The 19,975-nt window shown below is 37.4% G+C and overlaps 1 protein-coding gene across 5 annotated transcripts in view; it reads left to right on the top strand.

The window, feature by feature from the left end:
- Nucleotides 1-19,975, top strand: part of SEMA3D (semaphorin 3D) — a 199,622-nt gene that overhangs the window by 11,181 nt on the left and 168,466 nt on the right. The window contains exon 1 of one of the 5 annotated variants that reach the window (XM_045052320.1): nt 19,027-19,070. The exons of the other annotated variants lie outside the window; for them this stretch is intronic. The gene's annotated coding sequence lies outside the window, so the exon portion shown is untranslated. Of the gene's footprint in view, nt 1-19,026; nt 19,071-19,975 lie in introns of those variants that run through there. 5 annotated transcript variants of the gene reach the window in all.

The following is a 19,975-nucleotide window of genomic DNA, read 5'->3' as shown; positions in this document are numbered from 1 at the left end:
ATTGTTCAGGTTTTAAAAAGGGCAAGTTTTTGGCAGGAATAACTTGCACAGAAAAGAAATGCTATGCTTACACATGTGCACTCAATAAACCCTTCAGAGAGCTTGGGCTGAGAAATTGTGGATTCCTCACTCCACCCTACACCCCTATCTCTGTATGTTGACTGTTTAGAACCCTTTTGTTGTGTCACTATCATATAGACCTTTTCATTTCACAAGAAATGATACTTTTGACTCCTATTTCAAAAGTTATTAGAGTACTGTGAGTGGTTATTTCATATCCTGTACACTTTCACTTGAGATTTATTAAAAATAACAATTGCATTGAGATCTGCTGTTCCCTCATATTTATCAGTCGTCACACAACCATCATCTCCATGATAGCCCATCATGCTTTCTATGTATTCGTGACCCTTGGTTATTTCTGATAATCTGAAATGAAGATGTAGTTTCCGCTTTTTCTTTTACTTTATTGCATTCAAGCCGCGTTGAAAGTGTCTGTGCTGTAAGTAGTTAACATATTAGGACAAGCAAAACCGAAAAGTCTTGTAAATACCCCAACTCAGTAAGCAGGGCAAACCAGCGTCAACCTCATGGGCCTACATTCTCCATACTCTTTCCTTTGTGGGTCTTTGACTGCTCTGATTTCTCCTTTCCCTTGGAATAATTATGCCTTTTACTGCCGCCACCTCTCCTGGCCTCTAGCTGATGCCCATTCTCCTTGCCACCTTTACATATGTCCTCTAAGTCTTGCCTGAAAAAGTACTTTTCACTCAAATGCTACCCACCGGTCCTTAAGATCTTTTCCAGTCCCCAGTAACTATTAACTATTACCCTCTCTCTAACTTCTAGGATCACAAGACTAAGTTTCTCAAAGATGAAGTTTAAATGGTTGTTACCTTGGCATCTTTCATGTTCCCATCGCATATCATCGAGTCTTGTATACAATAAGTACACCATCCAATACTTGAAGGGAAATTAATCCATTCAGAATCCATTGCCTCTGTTTCTTCCTCGTGCAACTACTTTAGATATATAATTCATCATAAAGTTCATTTCATGTCTATATTCCTTCATCACAAAGCTTACTTCTCATGTATTCGTATTATTTTTGAGCCTTCCCACCTCCAATTCCCTTGTCATCTTTTATTTGAGAAGTATTTATTGGGTGCCTTCACTGGGCACTATGAGGGTCTCTGATGAAATACACATGAAGAAACATGACTACCCTGCAGTGGACAATTATAAAAGAATTCATGATCATTATGGGTCAAATCACATCCCTTTGGGATCTTAAATACAATAAACAAAAGGTCCTATTCATACTGCTGGTCTTTTTTCTCTAGGGCCTTTTAAAAAATTATGTCATCTTCTTCCTTAACTTCTGCTTTTATCTATGTGTAGCTTATGCCTCATGTGTCCTCTCCAACCCTGACTTCTCTCTTGGATCTCATCTATTGCTCCATACTACTTCAACGCTTGTGGGTTGGTCTTCATTGCTCAATACTCCACTTATAAAGAGGTTTCACTGGTAACTGAAAATTTCAGAGTCTTTGATTAGTCTTTGAAGTGTGGGAGGGGATGTGGTGCAACAGTTGAGACGATGCCCTGTGAAAGCAGACAGCCTGGGTTCAGATCTTAGTTCTGTCCCATCTTAGCTGTGTGATTCAGACAAGTTGCTTGACCTTTCTGTACCTCTTTCCTGTCTTTCACCTAGGGGTTTGTGAAGGTGCTGACCTCGTAGGGGCATTGTGAGGATTAAATGGGTTAATACAGGAGAATCAGATGCTGTGTGGCACATTACAGTATCTGTGGGTATTATCTTTCCTTTGTCCTTATTCGGATCAAGCATATGGCATTTAAGGTCAGATTCTCACACCATCTACACACTGTTCCTAGTGACTTCTTATTCTTTATCTGCTGAATTCCCTTCCTTTCATTTGAAGAACAGCCCTTTGGTGACCTCCCTGTTGTGTTCCTGGATAAGAGAATGACGTTTTAGGATTGACGATTACCACCTCCTTATTTTTCACAGACGTGTGTTTAAATTTTTTTTTTTCAACGTTTATTTATTTTTGGGACAGAGAGAGACAGAGCATGAACGGGGGAGGGGCAGAGAGACAGGGAGACACAGAATCGGAAACAGGCTCCAGGCTCTGAGCCATCAGCCCAGAGCCCGACGCGGGGCTCGAACTCACGGACCGCGAGATCGTGACCTGGCTGAAGTCGGACGCTTAACTGACTGCGCCACCCAGGCGCCCCACAGAAGTGTGTTTAAAGAGCCATACAGTTGACCCTTGAACAACATGGGTTTGGACTGCACAGGTCTACTTATATGCGCTTGTTTTTTTTTCAAAAAATATATCAGAAAACTTTTTGAAGATTGTGACAACTTGAAAAAAACTCATATAGCATAGAATAAGTGACAAACTAATTCAGGTCATGAATGCATAAAGTATATGTATATACTACTTTATTTAGTCATTTACCGCCATAAAATATATATAAATCTTTTATAAAAAGTTAAAATTTATCAATTTATCATGGTGCCATTCACACTCGAGAGAAATGTAAACCAACGTAAAAATGCAGTATTAAATTATAGCTGCATAAAATTAACTGTAGTATATACCGTACTACAGAAACAATTTTGCAGTCACACCCTGTTGCTGTTGCGGTGAGCTCAAGTGTTGTGAGAGGACCCACTAAAAACACGGTGTGACACTAATCATCTCCATGTGAACAGTTCGTCTCTCCCTAGTAAATGTCAAATCATAGTAAAAAGTGATCTTCTGTGGTTCTCGCGTATTTTTCACTGTGTTTAGTGCAATACCATAAACCTTAAATAAAACCATGGGAACCCCACGAAGATTAGTGATGCTGGAAGTGCCCCCAGGAAGCAGAGAAAAGTTATGACATTAATAGAAAAAGTTGAAACGCTTGATATGGACCATAGATTGAGGTCTGCAGCTGCGATGCCTGCCATATCAAGATAAATGAGTCCGGTGTAAGGACCATTGTAGGTAAAAGAAAAGAAGTAAATGAAGCCATCATTGCAGCTATATCAGCAAGCACAAAAACCTTCTACTTTTTGCAGAATATCTTCTTTATCTCTTATGTAAAATATAGCAAAAAAAATGTAGCTTTTATGTGTGTACAGAATTGCTAGAAGAAAAGCATACCTATAGACTCTAATATGATTTAAGAAAAAACGAAGTCATTATATGACAACTTAAGGCAAAGAGAAAGCGAAGGATCTAAAGCTGGGGAATGTAATGTCAACAGAGGAGGATTTCACAATTTTAGAAAGAGGTTTGGCTGAAAAATGTCAAGATAAGAGGAGAAGCAGTTTCTGCCAACCAAGAGGCAGCAGATGAGTTCCCAGATGCCGTTACAAAAATTGAGGAGAAAGGATATCTGCTTGAACAGGTTTTTAAATGCAGATGAAAGCGCCTTATTCTGGGAAAAAGTGCCACAAAGGATATTTGTTAGGAAGAGAAGTGAGCACCAGGATTTAAAGCCGGAAGGGATAAACTAACTGTACTGTTTTGTGCAAATGCAGTTGGGAGTATGATCAGGCCTGCCCTTATCTATAAAGCTGCTAACCCCTGGGGCACCTGGGTGGCTCATTCGGTTAAGTGTCCGACTTTGGCTCAGCTCATGATCTCACAGGTCGTGGTTCGAGGCCCAAGTTAGGCTCTGTGCTGACAGCTCAGAGCCTGGAGCCTGCTTCAGATTCTGTGTCTACCTCTCTCTCTGCCCCTCCCCTGCTCTCGCTCTGTCACTCTTTCAAATAAATAAATAAATAAACACTAAAAAAGTTAAAAAAAGAAAAAAAAAAAGCTGCTAACACCCTGAGCCTTCAAAGGGAAAAGATAAACATCAGCTGCCAGTCTTTTAATTGTATAACAGCAAGGCCTGGACAATGAGAACCCTGTCTCTGGCTGGTTCTATACATGCTTTGTACCTTAAGTCAGGAAGTACCTTGTTAGAAAGAGACTGGGCATGTATTGGACAATGCCCCGAGCCACCCAGCACCCCATGAGCTCAACACCGAAGGCATCAGAATGACCTACTTATCCCTAAACATAATGTCTCTAATTTAGCCTCTAGATCAGGGGGTTCTTAAGGACCTTTAGGTTCATTACACATGGTAGGATTGTCAACATTATGAAAGAGAACCCTGATAGAGAACACCATGAAAGTCTGGAAGGATTACACCATTGAAGATGTCATCCTTATAGAAAAAACCATGAAAGCCATCAAGCCTGAAACAAGAAATCCGTGCTGGAGAAAACTGTGTCCAGATGTTGTGCGTGACTTCACAGGATTTATGACAGAGCCAATCAAGGAAATCATCAGAGAGATTGTGGAGGTGGAAAAAAAATTGAAAAGGAGGGGGTGAAGGGTTTCAAGTTATGTATGGCTCTTGGAGAAATTGAAAAGCTAATAGACACCGCACTAGAAGAATTAACAGGAGAAAACTTGATGAAGACGAGTACTTTGTACCAATGCCTGATGATGAGGAAAAAGACATTTTAGGAAGATGCAGTGCATCTTAGAAGAAGCAGTGCAGAAAATAATCTGGCCGAAGAGGTCCAATTACTCAAGGCTGCTTTTGACTTTTTTTTTTTTTTTTTATAGCATGGAGTCTTCTATTGATAGGGACACTGAAACTAAAGCAAACAGTGGAAGAAGGATTGATACTCTTTAGACACACTTTTATAGAAATGAAAAAGAAAAAAAAATCGGACAGAAATGACGATGTATGTCCATAGTTTCACCAAGTCTGCCTGTCTTTCTTGCCTCCCCTACCTCTTCCACCCCCGCCTTCCCTCAGCCAAAAGACCAACTGCCCCTCTCCCTCCTATGCAACATAAGGATCACAAAGATGAAAACCTTACCATGATCCACTTCCCCTTAATGACCAGCAAATCATCATCATGCCATACAGTTAATAACCCTATCTGTTGCGTATGTGTGTGTCTTTGCTGAAAATCTAATCACTGCACAGCAAGAACTGTATAAGACATTCTGTGTCATCGTCATTGTCTATGTATTAATCCTGTAGAACACCGCGTGCGTGAGGTGAGTGGCATTTAACGTAAAATTAATGTGCTAGTTTTCTTACTGTTTTATATCTTTGCTGTTCAAAGAATTATATTAACATACAGTACTCCTCTCTCTCTCATAGTTGGAGAAACTGTGTATTCACCAGCCATCGCAGGTAACGGTGTTTCTAATACTGTACTATGAATGACTGTAATACTATATGCCATAAAACTTTATAACAATTCATTCATGAGTGTGTAGGCTAGGCTGCCATAAAGCGATTCTATTGATGACACTAGGCTATCATAAGCAGTCGTATAGCTACTTCATTATCAGTGCATGAAAGGAACCCGTCACTACGAGTTCTGTCACAGAAGAAACAGCTAGTTATAGAGGCTGAAACGTGAGGAATAAAATCCTTAGGCACCCCATCTAAATTTCTAGACTTATTTTTGGAGGTCTCACCATTGTCATTTAGCTATCTCCTGTTGGATCTGTAGCATGTCATATTTCCTTGCTAATGTGCTCCATTCCCAAAATAAGCCGGAAATATTTGCTCAACAGCTTTCCTTCCCCTTTCTCCTTTCTTTTAGCCAGTGCACAGATGATTCTTTAGCTCTTCAATATGGGCCTGTTGCCAATTTGATCCCCTCGCTTACTGCCACGACCTTATCCCTCTCTCTCTCCTCATGAGGTATTGCTCTTAGAACTTTCCATCTAATGCGCTCACTATTCTGAAGCTTCAGAGTATTCTAGTTTAGTCTCCTTTGCAAAGAGTGAAGGAAGACGAAGTGATCTAATTCACTGTCCTCCACTAGAGGAGCTGGAAATTGGCCCAGCAACATTTTCTTGTATTTCAGCCTCATGTCCAGAGACTAGACCTTTTCCAGACCACATACCAGTGGTGAACTTGCTCTACTTGAGCTATTTAACTACTAAGAGAGCCCTGGATCCCTACTCCCTACATGTTGCACTTCAGGGGACCTTGCAGAAACCTGTAATACAGCACTTAAGGATGAAGTTCACTAAGGGAAGCTAAGCCCTATCTCTCAAGGAGGAAGTTTAGGAAGAGCCCAGCAATAAAGGAGTGATGCCTGCATCTCAATGCAAGCAATCTAACATGCGGAGAGCGTCTCAGTCTCATGCTGCCTCATCCACTTGGCTGTTCTCTGGAATAAACTAATAGAAACAGCAAGTATGTTAATCAATGATAGTTTCCAGAAATTGAACTTAAAGGTCACTTCAGCTTCTGCGCAAGTGGAAGTGAAACTGAATAATGTTTTATGGGAAAATACTTTTCTGATGCCTTTGTTGATATTGTTTCAGATTAGTCTATTCCTTTAGTTGTCACTTCTATATATGAATCTTCATCGATAGGCTTATATTCATAATAATTTATAAATTATTTATATTGCTTATATTAATTACACATCTTACATTAATAATAATTTATAAAACCATATTCTATTTCACAGGAAATAAAATGTTTTGGAGATAGGATAAATAGGATTTATTTGAAATAATTTCTAAATATTTTCTAAACAATCATAAAGCTGATCACTCTCTATATATCATTCTTTCTATATACACCTTTAGAATGTGGCATTTTCTTTTTTTTAATTTTTTTTGAAGTTTTTATTTATTTTTGAGAGACAGAGAGAGACAGAGTGCAAGCGGGGGAGGGGTAGAGAGAGAGGGAGACACACAATCTGAAGCAGGCTCGAGGCTCTGAGCTGACAGCACAGAGTCTGACGCGGGGCTTGAACCCATGAACTGTGAGATCATGACCTGAGCTGAAGTCAGACGCTTAACCGACTGAGCCACCCAGGCGCCCCTAGAATGTGGCATTTTCTATTCTATGACTTATTAAGGATAATTTTGTTAGAGGAAATCAAGAGAAGGAATAATTTTAAAGAATACAGAGTCAATTTAGCTTGTGTTATTTTTAAAAATTTCTCTTACTCCTGTTGCTTTTTTTTTAATGTTTATTTTTTGGGGGGGAGAGAGGGCTAGAGGGAGAGAGAGAGAGAGAGAGAGAGAGAGAGAGAGAGAGAGAGAGACAGACACTCCCAAGCAGGCTCCACGCTATCAGTGCAGGGTCTGATGTGGGACTCCATCTCACAAACCTTGAGATCATGACCTGAGCCAAAATTAAGAGTCAGGTGCTTAACCGACTGAGCCACCCAGGCGCCCCCTTATTGTTTTTTAATTACTTTCATGAATAAATGCTTATAAATCTGCTGGTTTATCTCTTGATGGAATTTCAAGTGAAGGCGATAATTTATAAATATTTTGCTAGGGCAAGGGGTTTTTTTTTCCAGATGATTACTTTTAGATGTCATTCATAGGGACCAGCCAGGCTAATAGTGGGCTTTCCAGTTAGTTCCAGGGTCACTAGAAAAGCAGTGATCTGGGACAAGGCAATGAGTCTGTACTCCGGTTTGAAGACAGGTAGGGAAGATGAGAAAACCTTTGGGCTGCTATGCAGGTTGTTATTTGGGGGCCTCTATAATTCCTTGATTGTATCTGACTGCTCCTTCTTTACCCCCTTCATGGTTCCCCTTTCTCTTCCTCCCACTAACTGAATTTTGCCTCTTTGCTTACAGCTGCCTTTTCTTTGTACAGGCTTTTCTCACGGATCCATTCACTGTACTCATTCCAGTTATTATGTAAATGGGGAAGACACATAAATTATTAACCCTGAACCCTCCCCTGGTTTTGGTCACTTAGCCAGTGCTTTTTCCAGTAGACGCTAGTCTAAGGCTGTCAATCATCCACTTAGCAAGGAGTTTAGATTCTTAGAATGATCTCACCATATGCTTTCTCCCATTGTGGGTGTGATTTTGTACACATCAGTGTTTATACTATATTGTGGAAAAGGAGTACACTCTGAAGTCACAATTTAGTATTTGGGAAAACTTGGGAAGTTTTTTAACCTGATCAACTTTGGTATACTTGTATTTGAAGTGGAGTAAATGACAGCCTTACATCCAAAACACATGTGAGTATTGGATGAGAAAATGTAGATAAAGAACCTCGCCCAGTTCCTGACACCATTGTTATTTAAAGAAACCGACACTAAGAGTTTGATTTTTTCTCAAACATATACAGTGTACAATATATACAGTAAGCTGTTCTATTAGTTGCAAAAGCCTTGAGGTGCCAGGGTACAGAGTTTGGATCTTATTCTGTAGGCAGTTGGGAGCCACTAAACACGTTTGAACCATGAAATAACCCAAGTCTTAGTGTTTTAGGAAGATAGACCTAGGAATAGTTTTCAAGGAGACCAGTTAAGAGACTTTTCATGGATGTAATAAGGGCTGAATTCACACAATGGTGATGAGAATAGAAAATAAGGGTACCAGGGGAACACAAGACTATTATATCAGACTTTTTGTAATTTGTGTACTTTGTTCATTACTTGTGGATTTCATGGTTTTGTCCTATTATATACTCGAAGCATTTTATTATAATGAGAACTTTCACTCATCCTGACTTGGAACTGTTTTATATTCCTCTCAGGACCTAGATTTGTTAACCTTCAAACTTTCTCATTGATGTTACACTTTTTGAAATGAATGTATATTGTTCCCGGAATTCACAAAAAAACAAGTAGTATCTTCCCACATAGAAGGTCTGAGGTCAGACTTAATTCCTGCAGGATATAGAATACCTAATGAATTTTTTCCTGCTAAAGGAAGTTGAATTTTTTAGGTTACTGAAATAATCTTTAGATAGACAGGATGGAGACCTTGTATAGATAGAAACTTTAAGGGAGATGTCACAGAATGGGAAATAGAAGCCTATGACAAAATTAAATAGTTGGTGAAATAAAATAGTAAATCCTTAGTTTGTTGTTATATATGTTTAAAATTTCATGTCCAGTGTTGCTCATGCTGTTCATCCTGAGTGAAGTTCCTTCCTTTTGTCTTTTTTTTAATCTCTTAGTAACCTGTCCATTTTCTTTCTTTTTTTTTTTTATTTTTTATTTTTATTTATTTTTATTTTTGAAACAGAGAGAGACAGAGCATGAGCAGGGGAGGGGCAGAGAGAGAGGGAGACACAGAATCCAAAGCAGGCTCCAGGCTCTTGACACGGGCCTCGAACTCACAAACCAAGAGATCATGACCTGAGCCGAAGTTGGACGCTTAACCGACTGAGCTACCCAGATGCCCCATCCTGTCCATTTTCAAAAACTAATTCAGATCTCAGTTTCTTCATCAATGTAACAATTCACAAAACATAAATAAGTTCAGTAACTTATTTTCTCTGTCACATAGATTCACATTTTATAACAAATATAAATTTAAAATTAATTTATCTGGATACATTAATTTTTTTTAATGTTTATTCATTTTTGAGGGACAGAGAGTGAGCGGAAGTGGGGATCAGACAGAGAGAGAGGGAGCACAGAATCTGAAGCAGGCTCCAGGCTCTGAGCTGTCAGCATAGAGTCCTACGTGGGGCTTGAACTCAGGAACCGTGAGATGATGACCTGAACTGAAGTTGGACCCCCAACCAACTGAGCCACCCAGGTACCCCTGGATACATTTTATATACCTTACAAACTAGCAGCTCCTTAGGATAGAGACTTTGTTCATATCTTATGTTCGTTCTCCTTGACATCTAGCTTAGAAATCAATCTTTGTTGATTTGTAATTACAATTGAAAACAAAAATCAAAGTTGAATCATAAGAGCCAAAAATAAGATCCCAAGTCACATGTAGCATCAGCAAAATAGTATTTTGTTTAAATAATGGAATTTTATACTTCAGCTGTTCTTTCTCTGTTTTAGTGGGAAAGTATCAAGGAGTCTTAGATTGATTCTCTCTCTTTCAATCAAGGAATCTAAAATAATTCTCACCAGATAGCAGCAGTTATTTATTTAAAAAAATGTTAGGTACTAGGATGAGGTTTTTATAGCTTTATGTACCATCAAGTTAATAAGCTAGGAAAATGTGCCAAGCATACTATCCTGTCAGTTTATTTTGACTTTAGATCACCTACATTCAGAATAATGTGAACAGAAAATGCTTTGTGAGAGTAACAGACAACCTGTTAGTGTTCAGAGAATAGCGTTCCTAAAGTTCTGTATTACAGTCTAAATATATTGTATTTGTGCATATCCGGTACAGAATTTTGCTATTTTTTCAACATGTGTATTTTGTTAAAGCTTATTTAACAGGACTAGTACCTGAGGGATTTTGTTTGTATTTTGTTTTTTGTGTGATTTAGTTTGTTTTAATTCCAGCCTTGGAAATAATCAGAGTGTAAGGCTGATAAACTGTTAGTCTCAGAATGTTTAATTGGAAATCTCTCTATTAAAAAAAAAAATAATAATAACAATAATAAAATAGTAAAATAATTTTTGTCTCATTTGTCTCATACACTCATGATATTTCAGGAAAAAAAACAAACAAACCTGAGAGAATGCCTAGTCCAATTTCTTAATTTTACAGAGAAGATTGAAGATGAAGTAATGCGAATTCTCCCCTTCCTCTTTACTTTCTGTTCTTCCTTCCTTAAACATGAAAGAACAACTTCTGTATTCTAAGATCAGTGTTGAATGTTTGCGGAGGAATAGTCCCGCCCACGTGTGCAAGAAAAATTGTAGCGCGTTCGGAAACGTACAACTGAGTAGCCACCAAGCTGAGATTATAACTGAAGTCTCTTTACTCCTAGCAGGGAAAGCATCCTACTTCTTCCAGATAGTGACAAATAATTTAAAGTTTTATTTATTTATTTTGAGAGAGAGCATGTGAGCAGGAGAGGGGCAGAGAGACAGAAAGAGAGAGAATCCCAAGCAGACTCTGCTCCATCAGCGCAGAGCCCTATTCGGAGCTCAAACTGAGGAAGAACCGTGAGGATCATGACCTGAGCCGAAGTCAAGAGCTGGGCGCTTAACTGACTGAGCCACCCAGGTGCCCCAGATGTCGACAAATAATTTAGAAAAGAAATGTAATGTGTTCTACCAGAATTGTTGACATTTAGACCTAAGCAAGGTGATAATGAGTAGTCCATAAAGGTGACTGTTTCCAAAAGAACAAAATATTTTCTTATCTGTTAACCAAAGACTCTTATCCTGCTTATGACCTCCAAAGGTTTAGAGCTGCCCTTGATCCGGTCTCTCCCTAGCTACTTTTCATTACTTAAAAAGAAAGAAAAAAAGGGGGGGAGTATACTTATAAGTGTGTACCTGTTATTAACATTATAGAATTTTCTATCTATATGTTTGTGTATACACACTCTTGGATATACATATGTATGCATATATTTGAAGGGAAGCAAAATATTTCACCCCAAAATATGCCTCTTTGGTGTAAGGATTATCTTGACCTGGTTATTTTTAAGAGATGGCAGATTCAGGAGAAACTCTGAAAACCTAGAGGTTATCCTTTTGTAAGCGAAATTTATTTTTATAAGGGATATCTCCATTTGTACAGGTGCCTCCCTGTCTCCTCTTGAAGAGGCGGATGACTAAATCTCTTGGAAGCTCTTATCAGTGGAGAAGGCTTGCACTTAAAGCTGCATAACGACCATACCCTTATTTACTGTGCTTTTCCTGGTAACCTCCCTTAACTGCCCCCTGCAGCAGTTTCTTTTACCTTTACATGGAGATAGTTTTTAAGGTGGTGGCTTGGGCCATTTAGGGAGTTACACGGTTTTCCTGGCTATATCCCATGTATACAGGAGGTATACAAGTTATTAAATTTATGTTGGTTTTTCTGTTAATCTGTCTTTTTATTATTTTATTTACAGGGTAATCTTAGCCAAGAACCAAGAAGGACAGAGGGAAAATTATTTTTCCTCCCCTAAAATCTCTATAAATGTGCATATATATATATATATATATATATATTACAACATGTTAATCCTTTAGCATATAAGAGATTACTTATGTATTACCTATACTCTGTGTGATTACATATACTTTATATTATGCATACAATGCCTTTTATATATGTTTGTGTATATATAAGACTAACATGGTAGATGATAGGCACAAAGTGTTAATAAAGTTTTGGGAACTTATTAAATAAATTTTCAAAATATTACAAAAGAATCAGGGCACTGGGGCAAGCAAGGGCAATCTTAGTGTTTCTATCATCTTTACGACAAGACTAAATAACATGAAGGCACGTGCAGAATCAAACTCTCTTCTCCCATTTAAAACATCCTGTGGAATTGCCTGTTTTCTAGTCTGTGTCCTCTATTATAATGTAAGCTTGATGAGGGCTGGAATAGGCCTGAATCACCATGTTACCACTATGGCTAATCAATATATAGCAGATGTTCAGTAAGTATTAAGTGAATGAATGATTCTTCTACAGGATGAACGTCTGAAGTGTCCCTTGCAATGCCCTTATTGGTTTAGGACATTCAGGAGGATTCTCCCAGACAACCCGAAAAAGTACAGAGTTTTTGATTTGCTTTCTTTTTCTTTCTGAGCTTACCCTCGACTTAAGTTGTTGTTACCTATCAGTTTTAGGGTAACTTCATCATTCAAGAAACCTAAATGTTTAAGCGTCCGACTTCAGCCAGGTCATGATCTCGCGGTCCGTGAGTTCGAGCCCCGCGTCAGGCTCTGGGCTGATGGCTCGGAGCCTGGAGCCTGTTTCCGATTCTGTGTCTCCCTCTCTCTCTGCCCCTCCCCCGTTCATGCTCTGTCTCTCTCTGTCCCAAAAATAAATAAAAAACGTTGAAAAAAAAATAAAAAAAAAGAAACCTAAATGAGAGTTAGATTTAATTTGAAGGCATTTCACACCATGCACATTCTATAAATCATATGAGAGGCTTTTAGTAGTTGCTCCGCTATTTAAAAAAAAAAATCATACTTAAACATTGTTAGAAGTTGTATAATATTTGCTGTTGGTCATTTCCTGTACAATTGGTTCTGAGTAGCTTGTAGAAAGGATGAAGCTCCCTCTGGGTCTGGTGTGGGTCTGATGTCTAACTGTACTCATCCCCCACCCCAAAATGCTAATGGATAGATTAGTAATGGGTAGATTATGTGGGCAGACATGCATCCCTTTCCACATTTTTTTAAAATAAGAAGCTCTGGTACAAAATGGTATTAAACTGTTCAACTGTAGTATAGATTTTAATCCAAAATAAATGTCCTCATCTGATATACTCATGTTAACCTGACGCGGTGCGGCTATTGGTTTGTTGTTTATAGCTCTTTGTAGGAGGTGTAGACTTACCTAAAGTGTTGCTACTTGCCATTTATCATCAGGGTGTGAACAAAGGAAGATAACGTTTTTACACAATCTCATGCTTTCTTGATGTGGTCACCTTTAATAATAGAAACCAAAAGCAACATTTCCCAATGTATTCATCATAATTCTACCAGGAAGCAGATGTGCAGTCTTATTTTTCTCTTAATCATGTATTTATTTATTGCATTTCATCTTTCAGTTGTGGATATTTTCCTGTAGAGGGAAATTCCAACCTTCCTGGAATGATAATTCCCGGTTTTATATGTTTGGTTTTTTTTTTGTTTTGTTTTGCTTTGCTTTGTTTTTTTTAACTGGTGAATAGATGTGAAAATACATTCTTCCTTCTTATACGTATTGGTCTTTTGATTGTATCTCTATACAGGTAGAGCTCAAATACTAATAACTCTTCCTGAGGATATTTCTATGGTAGCATAAAAACAAATCTAGGGAATTTTAGGCGGAAATAATCATATTCTCACTAAAATATAAACAAATGGCTCTCCAACAATAGTGTCACCTTCATGGGAAAGTTTGCTATCTTCTAAAGGTGAAAACTTTTAATAATTGAAACTCCTATTCTAGCTCTTTTATTTCTTTTCTTCACCCTGACTGAAATTATTTGTGTCTCCTTTAGAACATCTCCACCCTTGACTGTCCTCCATATTTCCAGGCACTCTTGGTCTCACTTGTCCATGTATCCAGCCTAGATCTCTAGATCAGGCATTTTAAGCTACCAAAAAAACCAACAAACAAAAACCTATTGTAACGTCTCGTGCCTTGATGTGGTTGATGTCATTTCCTACGTAATGATGCATAATTTTGTTTGTGCTCTACCTTCTCCATGGTGGTTTCTATTTACCTGTATCTAATGAAATACTTCTGCTTCACCAGCCACGGTTGATAGATATTTCCCTAGAGCCAATTCATTTGTGTTGATTTCAGGACATTTTTCATCCAACTTTTGAAAATTTGATAATTTATCCTCAAGTTCACAGCACCTGTACACCATTCATCAGACAGTGGTACGATCAGTTGCTTTGGTCATAATCTATTATATCCTCTTGTACAAAACCTCCTTGTCTTTTTTTTTCTAATCTACATATCTTTCTGGCCTTCAAACACAAATGTGTAAAATAAAACACGAATTTTTAATATTTTGTTTTCTTTACCAAACTTCTTAACCTCTTTTCTTTGTTTCTGTACCACAAATAAATAAATCCCATTTATTTACCACAATAAATAATCTGAATTTCATACAGTAGGCATCTCTGAGGTAATGTAGAACATGTGTCTCGGGTTTAGTCAGCCTGTGTTTCCATCCTGACTGTCATTTATTGGCTTATAGCTTAGGACACCTTATTTTAGCCCTCTTAGTTCCCACATCTATAAAATAGGGTAATGAGAGTATTTAATAGGTTTACTGTGGGGATTAAATAAATCAGTGGATTCACAGTTTAGGATAATGTCTGTTCTTTAGTTATCCCTGCATAAGTGCTAGCTGCTATTATGATCACTTTCCCCTGCTCTCTATTTCCACTTAGTTCATCAAGATTTTTTTAAAATTTCCCTCCTTTCCATTCTCACTGCCAACATCATGATTCAAACCTTCATGATCTTTTGCCTGAATTATTTTAATAGTCTCCTAACTCATATTTCTGTTCTCATTTAATCCTAAACCCTAACAAATTTAGGATGTTGCATTCTAAAACCTTTCTCTTGGGTAAGAACACTGTATTTTGCAACATCAAGGTCTTTCAGAAAAATATATAATTTAAGCAAAACTAAAACATTAAGCATTAGGTGTGTATATATAGGTGTGTATATGTATAACTATGTATATGAAATCTTGCATTGGATAAAAGTGAAAGCAAACCCATTTGAACCAAATTAGATATTCATAGCTATTAAATTCGCTTATGTTGTTAATGATTTTCTTGGCACCTTCCTCTGTTGATTAAAAATGACTGAAGTGGGGGAACCAGGATGGCTTAGTCGGTTAGGTGTCCGGCTTCGGCTCAGGTCTTGATCTTATGGTTCGTGAGTTTGAGCTCCACATTGGGCTCTGTGCTGACAGCTCAGAACCTGGAGCCTGCTTTGGATTCTGTGCCTCTCTGTCTCTCTGCCCCTCCCCTGTTAACGCTCTGTCTTTGTCTCTCAAAAATAAATAAACATTAAATTAAAAAAAAAAACTACTGAAGCATGTAATATGCTTGAATATGTATTTATATAATTTTATGTTATGGAGATAATACATTTTTTTTTAATTGTGAACCAGTTAAGATTTTCCTTTGACATATATCCATATATCTCTATGTATCTCTACATATTTCTTTTCAAGCACGTATTCTCTTCATAATTTGCAATTCCTACGTCACACATTTGTTCCTATTTTATATGAGAGGGATCAGGAATGGTCGAGGCTCTTGTTTTGTTTAAAGAGAGTGACCTAAAGTGGACTTAATAAGTGATTTTTTAGGTATTGATGTATATATGTATCAAGTTACTGAAAAACCACAAGAAATGAAACCATTCTGGGCAAGGCGTGGTTTTCTCCTGATAATGTGATCCCCTCATTATTAACCATTCTCAGATGCCACTGTTGTCATTTAATCCATGCCCTAAGTGATAACAGAATCCAGTCTAAATGCCTTTGGCTGTAATCTGACTTTGCAGCTTAGATCATGCGATTTTAGCCCCATAAAACTATGACATCACTTCTCTTCTTTTGTCATATCTTAAGTGTCTCTTGAAATTTTACTTTCAAATTCCAGCTTAAATGACATCCCTACTATGAATTGTCATTGATTCCACTCCATTCCCTTCCCATCTCAATCAAGACAAGGTTTTGTAACGATTTCATTTATATTTATATCTTTTATAGCATTTACATTCTGCTCAAAATACAGCTGTTTGTATACATTTTTTAAAATTACATTGTTATCTCCCTGAGCAAAGGACCACATTTTATTGGCCAGATGTAAACAAAATACAGTGGAGTTGAATCTTACATAGGTTCTGCATTCTAAAATCAGCATTTAAAGTTAAAATTTTATACTATCAATATTATCCTGAAAATTTCCGAAAGTAATATGTTATATGCACTCTACAGAGTTTATATGCCACATTGATTGAGGGCTGACATTTAGTCTCTCAACATGTAACACTGAAATTTCCTTCTACTTTGGATCAAGTCATTGTTTCTTCACTTCAGAACAGATGAAGTAATTGGCTTATATTTAGAGGCTGTGTTGTATGAAAAAAGTCCAGGCACCTTTAAACATGAAAATCAAATACAGCTTGGTGACATGCTCAGACTATGAGAACTAAAAATTATTAAGGGCATTTTTTCCCCTTGCAATTACTTTTTAAAATCTAAGTGGTTCAAAAATTCTGTCTATCTTCTTGGTTTTCATGAAATTTGGTTGCCCATATTCACAAAAGTTAGATAGATAGACACAGGTTGGGGTAAAAATTTACTGGTTTTGCTTATATCAAACGTAAACACTTCTGTCCATCAAAGGAGACAACAGATGAAAAAGCTGCCTGTGAAGTGGGAGAGACTAATTACAAATCATATATCTGAAAAAGGGTTAACATTCAGAATACATAAAGGACTGCTATAACTCAGTAACAACTGTAGAAGTCATAAATTGATTGAAAAAAATGAACAAAGGACTGGAATAGACATTTCTCCAAAGAAGATAGAAAAATGGTTAACAAGCATATGAGAAGATGCTCAACATCACTGATCAATCGAGAAATTCAAATCAAAACCATAATGAGCTATCCCTTCACACCCATTAAGATGGCTGCAATCCAAACAACAAAAAATAACAAGTGTTGGTGTGGGTATGGAGAAATTGGAACCTGTGCACTGTTGATGGAAATGTAAAATGGTCAGCAGCTTAAGATAATAGTATGGAGTTTCCATAAAAAAATGGAAAATATAATTACAACATGATGCTGCAATTCCACTTCTAGATATATGTCCAAAAGACTTGAAAACAAGATCTCAAAGAGATATTTTCATATCCATGTTCACTGCAGCATTGTTCATAATAAATGGCCAAACAAAATGTGGTATGTATATGCAGTGAAAAACTCTTCAGCCTTAAAAAAAAAAAAAAAAAAAAGGAAATCCTGGTACATGCTACAACATGGATAAACCCTGAAGGCATTATGCTAAGTGAAATAATCTAGTCGCAAAAAGAGAAATTCTATATGATTCCTTTTATATGAGGTATCTAAGGTAGTCAGACTCATAGAAATACAAAGTAGAAAAATAGTGGTTTCAAGGATTAGGGGCAGGGAGAAATGGGGACTTGTTCAATCAGTAAAGAGTTTCAGTTTTATAGGATGAAAAGGTTCTGGAGATTTCTTGGGCAACAAGGTGGATATGCATAGTGCTACTGAATTATACACTTAAAAATGGCTATGATGGTAAATTTCATGTTTTTTTTTTTTTCTGGCCAAAATTAAAAATCATTTAAAAAATACTGGTTTAAATAACTACTTTAAATCTGGGATGATTGGCATCATGTGGTGTGTTGGCTCAGTTCAAGTTATTTATTCAAGAATGACTTTCGTATAGGGGCGCCTGGGTGGCGCAGTCGGTTAAGCGTCCGACTTCACCCGGGTCACAATCTCGCGGTCCGTGAGTTCGAGCCCCGCGTCAGGCTCTGGGCTGATGGCTCAGAGCCTGGAGCCTGTTTCCGATTCTGTGTCTCCCTCTCTCTCTGCCCCTCCCCCGTTCATGCTCTGTCTCTCTCTGTCCCAAAAATAAATAAACGTTGAAAAAAAAATTTTAAAATAAAAAAAAAAGAATGACTTTCGTATAGAAACATTGTTAAAAGAGCAGTATTTTACTTTAGATAGACCTTAACTGAAATTCACTCTACTACTGATGGACTATATTACCTGGAATGCTAGTTTAGCTGCTCTGAATATCAACTTTTTCTCACGCTAATTTGGGTTAAAAATAGTATCTACCTATAGGAGCTTGAGAGGAAATATGTTGGCTTTAACACACAGTGAGCAGTCAAAAAATTTGGTTATTGTTTCTATTGATTGTTCCATTTAAAAAGTAAATATAGTGAAAGCTTAAGACTTCTTTGTTAGAACAAGCATCTATGACTTAATTCAATTTATATTTGGAAGATAGGCACAATTACTTTTATTTAGTATTTTTGAAAGGGCATTCCAACATGAAATGCTTGATTATTTACTTGAATCAGGATTGAAACACTTGGCTAGTTGAAGGCAATTCTGGGAATGAGAAGAAGGGTGCCTCTGGATGATTGAAGCTGGATTTCTGAATTGGTTCTTTCAGAAATAAGGGGCTGCATTGCCCATTTTCCATGAATTTACATTTTTCATAGTAAATTTCCTTGGATCAGATAAATTTTAAGTAACATCTCTCATTTTTTCATTACATTCAAAAAGAGTAGCCTTAATCTTCATCTTTCTCGTTCTCTTTATATTTCCTTTCTGTTGGACACTGATTCTTTCTTATTTATTTTCCAGTGAGGCTTACCATTTTTATAGATAGCCTTTGTTTTTTTTCTGTTTTTTTTTTAATTTTCAGATTTCATTTCTTATTTTCAACTATTCTAAATACTTATGATTTTTGAAGTTTAGCTTTATTTTACTGTTTACTCTCATAAGCACTGTGTTCTTTGCAAGACTTTTCTAACTGAATTATTACTCTACTGTGTAGTGACTGATACTATTTTCTGCTTTTCGCAGGTGAGTAACGTGAGGCACAAAGAGATTAAATAACTCGCCCAAGTTCCCTCCTAAGAGGTAAAGATGGGATGTAGACCCAGGCGATTTGATTCCAGAGCTCAGGCTCTCAAATGCACAAATATTAACTTACTTTCTTAGAGAGGCACTTTCAAAGGCTGTCTTTTAATTTTGTCTTTGTTCCTTCTCTATTTTAATTTCTGCATGTTTCTTTTAGAAATTTTCCCCTTCCCTTCAAAATGTAAATTACCATTTTAGAATGTACTGCTTTTCCCTCTCTTGTCCCTGGCCTCTCAGACCTTTCCAGGTCATTAGCTCACTGCTTGGGATATCCTCAGCCTCTAAACCTCTGTCCTGTGACATTCCATAGTTGACCCAGTTCCTTTACTTCTGTCTTCCAAGGAATCTGAGCTTCTGAGCTTTTTGAATGTTATTTTCCTTTAAGCCGGTTCCAAGATGATGTTTGCCTCTGCTAAGTGTATTTCCTCTCGGCTACTGGAACCTTCTGTTCTGCAGATTGCTCCTTGGTGCATTTGGGAAGAAGTTGCCAAGTCTCTTTTTGTGCATGTGCTTGTTTTTCAGTTCCTGGAAACTTGACAGAGCTTCCACTATTTTTCCACATTCTTCTTCCTCAAGTTGCGCCTCACCCTCCTAGTATACCTCTGCCGCGTTGTTTTCTCTCCACCCCACTTCACATCAGAATGTCCTCTTGTTCCAAATTCTGAAATATACCTGGGCCTTCCACCATCTTGTTCCACTGTGGCAAGAGCTGTATTTTAATCAACTATGATATGCCCTTCTGTAAAAACAGATGGCTACACATTCTGGAAACTTAAGCAACTAAGTTTTGTTTTATTTATTTGTTTGTTTGTTTGTTTATTTATTAAAAAAATTTTTTTAAGTTTATTTTGAGAGAGACAGAGACAACACAAGTGGGGAGGGGCAGAGAAAGAGAGGGAGACTGA

Source organism: Felis catus, chromosome A2, assembly GCF_018350175.1.
Source record: "Felis catus isolate Fca126 chromosome A2, F.catus_Fca126_mat1.0, whole genome shotgun sequence".
NCBI classification, from domain to species: Eukaryota; Metazoa; Chordata; class Mammalia; order Carnivora; family Felidae; genus Felis; species Felis catus.
This window is presented reverse-complemented; position numbering and strand designations above follow the sequence as displayed.